Raw genomic sequence first — 11,780 nt, forward strand, 5'->3', positions numbered from 1 at the left:
CCAAAACTAGGGTTTTGGCAAAACCGTGATGTTTGTCCTTGAGCCGGAAGTTGCCATGCGTTAGGTGGCGAACTTGGACGGCTGAGATCTGCATCTCAGATGGAAGGGTAACCGTTGATTATTGCAACCCTTCATTTGGCATCCAGTGGCATGTGGTAGGGCCGATATGGCTTTGGAATATTTTAGGCGCGGCCAAAATTAGGGTTTTGGCAAAACCATGATGTTTGGCCTTGGGACGGAAATTGTCATGCGTTAGGTAGCGAACTCGTACGACTGAGATCTGCATCTCATATAGAAGAGTAGTCGTTGATTGTTGCAACCCTTCGTTTGGCAGCTATCGGCATGTGGTAGGGCCGACATGGATTTGGCGCGGAGATGTGGCTGGCATGGTATGCCATTGGCACTGTGGTGCGGATGGCATGGTTGGCATGCCTTGACGCGAAGATGTGGCTGGCATGGTGTGCCATTGGCTCTGTGGTGCGGCTGGCATGGTTGGCATGCCTTGGCGCGGAGATGTGGACGGCATGATATGTCATTGGTACGTACTGTGGTGGGGATGGCATGGTTGGCATGCCTTGGCGCGGAGATGTGGCTGGCATGGTATGCCATTGGTATTGTAGTACGGCTGGCATGGTCGGCATGCCATTGGCACTGTGGTGCGGCTGACATGGTTGGCATGCCTTGGTGCGGAGATGTGGCTGGCATGATATGACATTGGCACCATGGTGCGGCTAGCATGGTTGGCATGCCTTGGCGCGGAGATGTGGCTGGCATGGTATGCCATTGGTACCGTGGTTCGGCTGGCATGGTTGGCATGCCTTAGCGCGGAGATGTGGATGGCATGGTATGCCATTGGCACTGTGGTGCGGCTGGCATGGTTGGCATACCTTGGCGCGGAGATGTGGCTGGCATGGTATGCCATTGGCACTGTGCGGCGGCTGGTATGGTTGGCATGCATTGGCGTGGAGATGTGGCTGAGATGGCATGCCATTGGCACGGTGGTGCGGATGGCATGGTTGGCATGCCTTTGGCGCAGAGATGTGGATGGCATGGCATGCCATTGGCATGGTGGTGCGGCTGGCATGGTTGGCATGCCTTTTGCGCAGATATATGACTATTAGGGTTTAGTGTGTCGAAACCCTAGTTTAAAATATGTGGCACGCGTGATTGGCACGTTTGGCTAGCATGCGCGACTGGCATGTGCAGAGATGATGCCAGTCAGTACCGAGGGATCTTCCGTGGAGCATGACATATACATAAAAAAGGTACCCCGGTAATTTTACGCAGACATGTTGAATGGTTCAATAAATGTGCTAGTGGCGACACTATTACTCAAGTGTGACGTCACTGTTTGACTAAGGTTTTACGATTTTAACCGTAAGCTAAAAACCACCATCAACAGCTGTGTAATAATACTATGAAACTGTACAACAATACGAAAACATCTTGTTTTTATATATTAAAATAGGTACGGATCTTCAACAACTATGATTCTGAATTGAACATCTTTGGAATCATGGGAGTACTTGGAAGTGACGAAGATTTCGAGTAATGTTGAAGAACCAAGGAGATCAAGCATTTGGATTAAAAGATACAAAGTTTATTTATTTTGAATCCGTATGTATTGATAGTTTTGTCACTAAAATTGACAAAGGGGGGGATCATTAGAGCATTGCTCCGTCAACCTCGCAAGCGTTGATATCTCAAGCTTGTTTGTCAAGTTTAGTTGCCAAAACTATAAGTCTTGATTTCTAGTCTACTTATAGTGATGTCTCAGACTAGGATAGTAAGTGTAGTTGAGTTTTAGACTCCACGACATTCATCGACTGAAGACGAAAAACTACTCAAGGGAACTTGTGGAACTTCATCAACCAAAAGGTATGTGGAAATTCAAATTCATCTATCATTCAAAAATATATTTATTTTATTTCCTATTTTGAGACAAAAAGTCGTATTACTATGTAGACTTCATTTATACGCATTTGATATTTCGAGCCGAGTTTATCTCGCTTATCTATTTCTTGAAATATGCGTTGATAAGATTTCGCTTCAACCAAGTTCATCTTTTATTGTTGACGCAATTCAAAACATGATCATATGAAAATCACTCTGTAACATATTCTATGATTTGTGTGAAACAATCATTTCATGTGACTCGGAATGTTTCATATTAATTATTTCTTGAAAATCGCTTTGATGCTAATACTTCGTGATAAACAACTATTGTCATTCTCTAAGAAAGTTTCAATGATTGAAATGAGAGTTTAGAACATATAACCAAGATTGGATATAAACATATAGTGTGTGTATTCACATTTGTGTAAAGTCCAAAACCATGACCTATGGTATGCGTACCCGTATGCATACTGGCGGAAGTTCACGTTCCCTGAATATCTGCTGGAGTTTGGAAGTGTACTAAGTATGCGTACCCGTTCGTGCACTAGGGAAACCCAAACTCGATCCGGATACTTAAGTACGCATACCTGTTTGCACACTTGAGTAGGTTATGTTCTAAAATCGATTTGTTCATGAACAATACATTTAATAAATTAAGGAACGCAATCTTTGCAAACCGTGGCTATAATGTTCATGAATCGATTCAAATGAATCGATTCAAATGAATCAATATCGATTTTGATTAAATTATGTATTCTATATTTTTATGAGAATATAAAAAATTGAACAACTCTCTAAATAGTTTCATTTGAGTCATTTGAACTAGTTATCATAAATATGAATCAGGTTGATATGAAAATGCTCATATGGCTAACCTTGGTTAACCACCGTTTAACCAACTAAGTGTACACGTTTAAGTACGGTTACCCTTATCTAAATGATGGTGCATTTCCTTTGTGTATAACAAGCTAAGTTCGATCTAACGGTTGAAAGATGTTAGCTTGAATCTAATCAGGTTTTCATCTAATAGTGAATATTGAAAGCTTTATTACTAAGCTAACATTGATTACAAACCCTGATTTGAAATCTATATAAAGGATAACTCTAGAAATCGGGAAACCTAATCCCTACACCTCCTATGTTATACTAGTTGCGACTAGAGTCGATTCTCCTTGACCTTAGGTTTTTCACGAAACCCTGTAGGTTAACGACTTGAAGACTTCATTGGGATTGTGAAGCCAGACCCAACTATTTTCTCTATAGTTGCGTGTTATGATCTTACTGTTTTATATCGTGATTGAGTGCTATCTTCTTTAAGATTTGATCGAGATTTATCTCCGGTAATAAAGATTGAAAAGTAGTCACAAACATATCCGTCTTATCGTTTTTGATTCCACGATATTTTGTTTCGTTAATTGATTAAGATTATTATGAGGCGTTTGATAATACTAGGATGTTCTTCGGGAATATAAGTCAGGTTTACCAATTGGTTCCTGTTTACCTTTTGATTTATCAAAAAACGGAACAAAACTCGTAGGTTTATCTTAGGGAGAAAAATTTATATACACTAGTACAAAAATGGCTTTTCATCACGGTAATTTACCGTGACCAAAGGTCTATGGTCACGGTAATTCATTTTTTAAGAAACCGTGTCCAAAGGCTGCGAGGCCAAAAGTATGTCATTTGGTTACGGACAAATCGCGTGACTATTTAATATATTTCACCGTGACAACTGCTTCTTTAGTCTCGTCATTTTATTTCACCCGTGACAAGTTTGTGTTTTGGAGACGAAACATTTAGATTCACCGTGTCCAAATTTGCTCATTGGTCTCGGAATATATTTCCCTTCGTGACCAATCTGTGTAATGGTCACGGATCTGTAAAACTCACCGTGTCCAAATCAAGCATCTCCATGAAGTCGTGCACCGTTTTTATTATTAATATCGTTCCCAGAAAAATCTCCAAAGTGGTAACCAACACTAAATTGGATTTTTATTAATTATTAATCAAACAACATTATCCTTGACATGAATTTCCATACGCATATATACAGATGATGCTTACTGTTAACAAAGACTAAACAAGAAACGAAAGATGAAATCCCTATTTACAATACTGATATTACTTGTAATGACTATTACCCAATGGGAATCTAATCACGGAAGTGATAGTTGTGCACACACTCACTCCCAGCAGAATGCCTGACACTTCCATGTTAGTCTTACCGAGAGCATTTGTTGAAGTGATCACAGCTTCACAGGTGTGGTTTCTTTATCCAAAAATACCTCAGTGAGATCATAGGAATAGATTAATGAAATACTTTAAATGAATTTAGTTAGTGTGTTTAAGTCTCTGACATCCTATATGTGGCATCTCCATTAGCAGCTTGGTGTTCCTGGAATCGAATGGCATGCTGCCTCTGCATATCTTTACACTTTACCAGAAATTCCTGAAATGTACCAAATTTGTGTGGTTCACCATTTTATCATATTTCTAGATCAAACAATACAACTAAAGTTCTTGGTCTGATATATCAACGATATAATGAAAGAAACAATTTGAATGTCGTAAGTTCAGTTTATAAAATTAATGATCAGAATATAACCTGAGCGAACTGCTTTTCACTGCGGATAATTTTTGTAGGTCTAAGTCAGATAGCCAACCGTTTACCACTTCTGCAGCTCCAATCACCATAAGAAGTAGCAAAATTATTTTGACTCTAATTTGTTTAAGCTAAAACTACCCAACACACCATACTTGATTAACCAAGTTGACTGTTTTCTTCATTCTATGGTCACATGTAGGTGGATATAATCAATTCAACCAAAGGGAACTACAACTGTCAAGAAGAAGTTGATCCATACAATATATATTATGAAGGAATTTTGATGCAATATATTCAACAAAGACCACCAGGATAGACACAAGTCAAAAGCTCTTTCGAATTACTAAAATAGCTTTACAGTTACATTCAGAAAACTTGTTTACCTTTATCGGAGGGTACTTCGAGAAGGGAGCATGATTATGGGCCAAGTCTGTAATTTGTGTACACAAAGAAACTTCACAAGAGTAGATAATGGTTCTTATAGGCATATGAGACAAGGGTTATCTGTATCGGTAGTTTTCATGCAAAGTAAAAACTGCTATATGGTACAGTAAGAAATAAGAAATACCCACTTACTTGAAATCGTATCAACATCCCGGCTCCAAAACATTTGAGCCATCCCTGTAAAATATGGGAATGTTTCCAATTTCAAATTGTGTACAACAATGAAAAAGAAAAAAAACAAAAAAAATGGAAGAAATAGTAGGTTTCACTGAGAAAAAACGTGTTTGAAGAGGAAAAACAACTGAGCAGCATGGAGTTACTATAAAAGTATTACTTGAGCGTTGCCTGTCACCCTTGTAAAATATACAAGTTGAAACACCGAAATCCCCAATCTTCACTATTCCATCGCTATCAAGCAGTGGGTTAAAAAATAGCTAGAGAAACGAAAAATACACAATGAAGGATGGTAACAAAAGTATAAGCTAGTTCTAACAAGACAGTTCCATACCTGATCGTTGGATGTCATTCCTAGTGTTGTTGAAACAATTTAACAACTATCAACTCGTTTTTCATATTGGTAAATGGAAGGGGTTCACAATTTGTATCTCCCTTGTATGATAACTTAGGACATTGTTGAGCATCAAAAGTAAGTTTATTTGCTTAAATTTCCTGCAGTTTTGGGTCTTACAGTCTATGTTTTCAGGAGAAGTATCCGTACTAAAATCAATTTGAATGTAACGATCATATATTTTATCTCTAGCCCGTAGGCTTACGTCGGAGACATGGAGTTTTTCTGGGAATTGAAATCTTTAGATGTCGGTATAATGAGCCAATGTTTTTGTGAATTGTGTATTTCCTGTTGCCAGGCCTCGCACAAAACACAAACCCTGCGGTCAACAAGTAAGATGCTTAAGAAACTTAAAGCATTATTCTAAACTTGCATCAACACTGACTGTCACATTATTATAACTGATGAAATATCTGTAGAGATTTAACATAAGGATAGCCTTTCTGAGTCCTCCACTATCACCTGAAGTCTGATTCTCAGAAGTGTGAACAACTTCATTTCGACCACACTCACAATGACCGTTCACCCAGTAGTTTTTAGTAAAGGATATATCTAGTGTGAATTCAAATGATTGATGCAAGGGCGCCAGTTTTATATCTTCTCTAGCTGAACTAGATATCGAACGCAGATTATAGTTGCAAAAAAAGGAAAAAAACTAAGAAATTTGTGAATGTCAAACTATAACTAGGATTATTTTTGAGTATGGACTTGGAAATCTAGGACTTAGAGTGATTTTTTAGTTTGTCGTACCGGTGGTGAGTATGGAAGATTTAATGGTAGAAGGAGACCAAGCTGGATGGAATGATTTGACGTAAGCAGCAACACCAGCGACGTGAGGGCATGACATGGATGCACCTGACATGATGTTGAACTTGGAATGCTTGGTATCACCTTTTATACCACTTATTGACCTAAGCGGAGTAAATGCTACCAAAATGTCAATGCCTAGTGCCGTGATATCGGGCTGTTCAATAACATTAACAGAAGGAAATCAGTATGACGGAATGCAACTTTTAGCAACTCTAAACATTTGTCAGAAGTTTCATAAAACCGATTTGAATTTTTACAAGCGCTTTTCTAGTGCAAAGATGTTAAACTTAAACCTAAGGAAGGAGACTAATACCATTTTAGTGATATAACATTCTTACTTTGAGTAGATGACATGAACCATAATTAGGCCCTCGCGACGAAAAGGATGCCACAAATGGAGCTTTGACCTTCATTTCTTGGGTACGCGAACTATTTGGCAAAGTTTCCAGAACCATATCTAATAAGAATTCACATACAAATCCCTAAATTAAAATGTAAAATCACCATAAATTGATTAAGCACTTGAGTTTACGCCTCTCCTTCTCAAATCCTAGAAAGGTAATTCGAAGGAATTGTGAAGAATAAGTCATACCTAAACGAAAATGCGTAACAAGTTATTTGAATTGGCACAAACACCATCTACATATAACACATTTAGTATTCCTTTTGTAAGATGATAATAATCAATTCATAGAAATGGATTTTGCGTCTATCATGATATTAAACTAATTGAACACAAATTTTAAGTTTAACAATAGAGTGAATATGTACCAACACCACCATCAATGATCAGTAGACCATCATTGTCCTAACAAAGACGCAAAATTCACTATCATCTTCACATATCAGCTGTCTGAACCAGATCAAAACTAATATCAAGCTGGAACCATGATGGCCAAATGGTAGATAAATTCTCCTAAATTAAGCAAAAACATATTCATTACATTCAAACAAAATAATGACAATTGTAAATCTAGAACATAAAAAGAATGGATTTTTGTTCTTAACTGTTTATCCATCATGGTGATAACGACAACCGAACATCTCATTACAGCAAGGGCGAAGGCCCTCGAAATTCACGTCAACATTCTGACATAACTATACTAAAAGTACACATATCAATCCCTGATAATTTTGAGTACAACCAAATCGATAATTGGGTGAAATAGAAATTGGGGTTCTCTTCAACAATTGAAGATAAAACTAACTTACCTTTCACATAAAAAAGCATGGATCTCATGTACTCTAGCAATGCTTATTTTAGGGTACCTATTTTCAAATTCAAACACAATCGAAATTGGAAAAAAATAATGTGCCATGATTTCAAATAAGAAAACCCTAATATACAAAAAGGAATTTAGTAATTTAACATTTGAGAAAATTATTGCATTCATTAAGCAAAAGCGAGCCAAAAATTAACGCCTTCAGACTCTTACCAGAAAAAATCCAAGCTTAATGAACATCAGTTTCACCATCAAATAGAAAAATGCGTTGATTACTGCGTCAACCTCTATTTTAACAATAAAACTTCATGTACTATCTGATCTAGGGAGACAAAACATTGACCGATTGATTCGAAACTTACGATTGATTACGCTTAGGAACATGAAATCAGATCGAACAGTCAAGATACAATAAGGTTTTTATTTGGGAATGGATGACAGAGAGACGAGGAAGCAAAGAGGAACGATTACCCTAAAACGTAAGAAGGTGAGCAGAGGTGTAGGAGATCGTGGAAGACGGGAGTGTAAAAGTTCAGTTAAGAACTAAATAAGTTCTAACTTTTGATCGTGTGTAACATTGTGGACTGATTTAAACTTAATGTACATTTGACACGCGTCAAATGTACCCGTATCCAAAAAGATGTGAAATGGTCTCGGAAATACATTTACCCGGGACAAACGTAGCTTTAGTCCCGTTTATAGATACAGACGTGACAAGGTCAATCGTGACCAAAGACCATAATTGTACTAGTGATATTCAATAGACTTTTCTGTGTGATACAGATTTGTTTATCAAGTCTTCGACTTTGGGTCGTAGCAAAGCTTAGTTGTGGGTGAGATCAGCTAAGGGAATCAAGTGTGTAGTATCCTGCTGGGATCAGAGGCGTAAGGAATACGAATGTACTTTTAATAAGTGTGAGATTGATTAGGGTTCAACTACATTCCAGTACGAAGTTCATTTTTTAGTAGGCTAGTGTCTATAGCGGCTTAATACAATGTGGTGTTGAAATCTGGACTAGGTCCTGTGTTTTTCTACATTTGCGGTTTCCTCGTGAACAAAATTTCTGGTGTCTGTGTTATTTCATTTCCGCATTATATCTTGTTATATAATTGAAATATCACAGGTTGTGCTTAAGTTCAATTAATTAGATAATCCGACCTTTGGTTGTTGATATAAATTAATTGACACTTGAACATTGGTCTTTGATACCGTTCAAGTTATTTCTCTTATATTCAATCAGGCTCGCAAATTCCTATTTGTTTGATTGCGGATTGAGTAGAGAAATTGAGATATAAAGTCTTTGATATACTTTTCTTAAGATTGACTCTAACTGTCTATTTGATTCTCTTGAAAGTATATTGGAGTTTGTCCATACAGATTGCTAAGGAAAATATTGCGTTAGGTTGTTGGACCCCCGCTTTTTCACTTACTAGATCCATAAAGCACACAAATTGCTTCCTTAGTTTGCTCTCATCTTAATAGTGTTAGATATTCAAAGACATGAAGGCCTAGACAACTAATGCTCCCACGTTCACAGTGGGGAAACCAATAATTCTTATTGACCGAAATTAGCCTTTTATGACTTTTGTGAAATGATGGTGAGGATATTTGGTAACATATGATTGATTTAAAAATTACAAACTTAAAAGGAAAACTTACCTTACCGTGCTCGGAATTTTATGGAAGTCCACCCCACCACCCAAATTAATACCTAAAAGAAGAAAAAAAAAAAACCACATATTTTATGTGAAAATAAAAGGAATGAATAAATAAAATCAGCACATATTTCATATATTTTTACCACCTATTTAATGGTTTTTATCCCGCCACATCACATAAAAAATGCATTGTCATGGACGGGCGAAGTCCTGCGCACACCAAATCAAAAATGCATCGCTACAGGTCGGGCGAGGACCTGCGCACAAAAAACCAAAAATACGTTACCACGGCTCCCCGTCCCGAGCACACTAAGTTAAAATAAAAGAAATACCCAGTACGAATCAATGCAACAGTTTCTTTTCTTGGTGGTGTTAATACGAGTTTTTTTTAGCTTAAATACCATGCATGAAAATCAAAAGAATTGTTAAAGGGCCCATGCCCTTGGATGTGCGGTCCAAAACGGGAGTCCTTTGATTCCCTTCTCCATTTATATAGAGGATATAATATCCATGTAACCATATAACTCTAATTAATAGAATTCCGCCTATTCCTCTACCTCCTTCTCCTTTCCTATTATTTCACTGCAATACTTATCATGCACAATGCTATCCGCAGAGCTATATTGGATCAATTTGAAAAAAATTTCTATTCTACATGGATGATTTATATCAACACAATTATGCAATTATCGTTAAGCTAATATTGAAATCGCTGGAATAGAATGAGCTAATTTGGATCAACTTTCTCCTATTTTTCTTTCCTCTTCTCTGTGTTTTTTTCTTTCTTTTTCAAGTCCAATATAATCGTGATTTAGTACGTACCAGCTCACTTTCAAAAAAAGAAATGTACCTACCAGCTGTTAAATCCGTGTTGAACATGATTAGACCATACTGCGTGTGTATGCACTGATTTGTCCTGCACAAGCTACATCTATGCAAACCCCATAACCAATTGAATGCTTGGAGTTTATATAATATAATAAGTTGATTGGATTTTATGATGGTTGGATTTTATAATAAGTTGATTGGATTTTCTGATACGTATGTCTCTGTAATCCCCATACCCAATTTTATAATAAGTTGATTGAATAAATACTGGGGGAACCAAAGCCCAAAGGTATTTAACTATAAAATAACATGGGTTCTTATATTGATTGTTTGTTAGGTTTATTTATTTGTTTTTAGAACATGTCTAATTTTGTTTATTTTTGTCTTAAGATAAGTCCACATCATATAAACGGTCAATTTAAATTATTATTGCTTATCTCGATCATTAAGGATTTTGGTCTTAATGCTATTTTGTTCTATTGAATATGATAATTGCTATGGTTGAATGATGTCTTTTGTTCAATTGGTTGTACCAACTCGATTCTAATGTATTCATTTAAGGTTTAAAAGTACTTGAGAACCATTGTTGCATACATGATATTTTCTCCCTAAATTTGAATGTTCCGTGGGATGTAATCCAGTTGCTCGACTATTAACGAGTCGATAGTTTCAAAAGATACGTTGAAAATAAAATTACATGTATTCTAATTCTTTTGATATGAGTCAGAAAATTTCCATTTATCTACTTCATCCATCATACTAACGAACCAGTATATGTTGAAGTATGAAAAAAAGAGAACTATCTTTAGTAATATATATTCAACCTAAAGTAAGTGGTTGACAAGTGTTGTGAGATTCTCTTGGCATGTAGAGATATATAAGTTCCTCAAATTAAGCTAAATGTAGCAAAATTAAAAATGGAAATAACCTCGAAGTAATGACGGTTAGACGTGCCGACTCATATAAATCATGTGAAAAGGGACTTACATATCATGAGACAAAGATGTACTTTTGTCTTCGGTGGTAATAACACCACTACACAAGTATCAACTGAGTATGGGATCAGCTAAAATGTAATTGTAGCTCCCATCATAAAGGAAAGAGTTGGAAATGCACCTGGTCATAGATATTGGTATATACAATGTAATGTGTGTATCATAGTAGAAACCAATTTTCACATCAACTTTAATGGAAACAAGAAATTTGTCGGGCCAATTGACTATCTTATTGAGTTGAATGAGATCCAATGTCTGCACTTATGGAATGAAACACGAGACATAAATTCTCTAAAGCACTTGAGATATATTTGGTGACACGTAATATATATTCACTCTAAAGTACTTGAATTGAATCCCACTTTTATTACGTATTAAGGCCACACCAATTATTAAAACTCTCAAGACCCAAGTGTCTAACTCATAGTTGTTTTTTTCCACTAGATTAAGGAATTTAAACTAGTTATTGAGCTATTTCATTATAATGTGACTACGAGGATCGATCATCTAGCAAAGCACTATTCAAAATTTGTTATCAAGATAGAACAAAGACGTCAGAGAGTCTCTACATGTACCAAGAGATAATCACACCTTGTTAAATTCCACGCAAACCCATGCAAATGGATATCATGTGGAACCTCACAGTGGTGAGAATGTAATTGATTGCATCTTTTATAGTCTTTAATATATTTGGAAGGAAATATATTTTAGAGAAACTAATGAGTCAACTAGTGAAATGTAAATCACTATAA

The sequence above is a fragment of the Papaver somniferum genome, unplaced genomic scaffold (genome assembly GCF_003573695.1).
Source record: "Papaver somniferum cultivar HN1 unplaced genomic scaffold, ASM357369v1 unplaced-scaffold_117, whole genome shotgun sequence".
NCBI classification, from domain to species: Eukaryota; Viridiplantae; Streptophyta; class Magnoliopsida; order Ranunculales; family Papaveraceae; genus Papaver; species Papaver somniferum.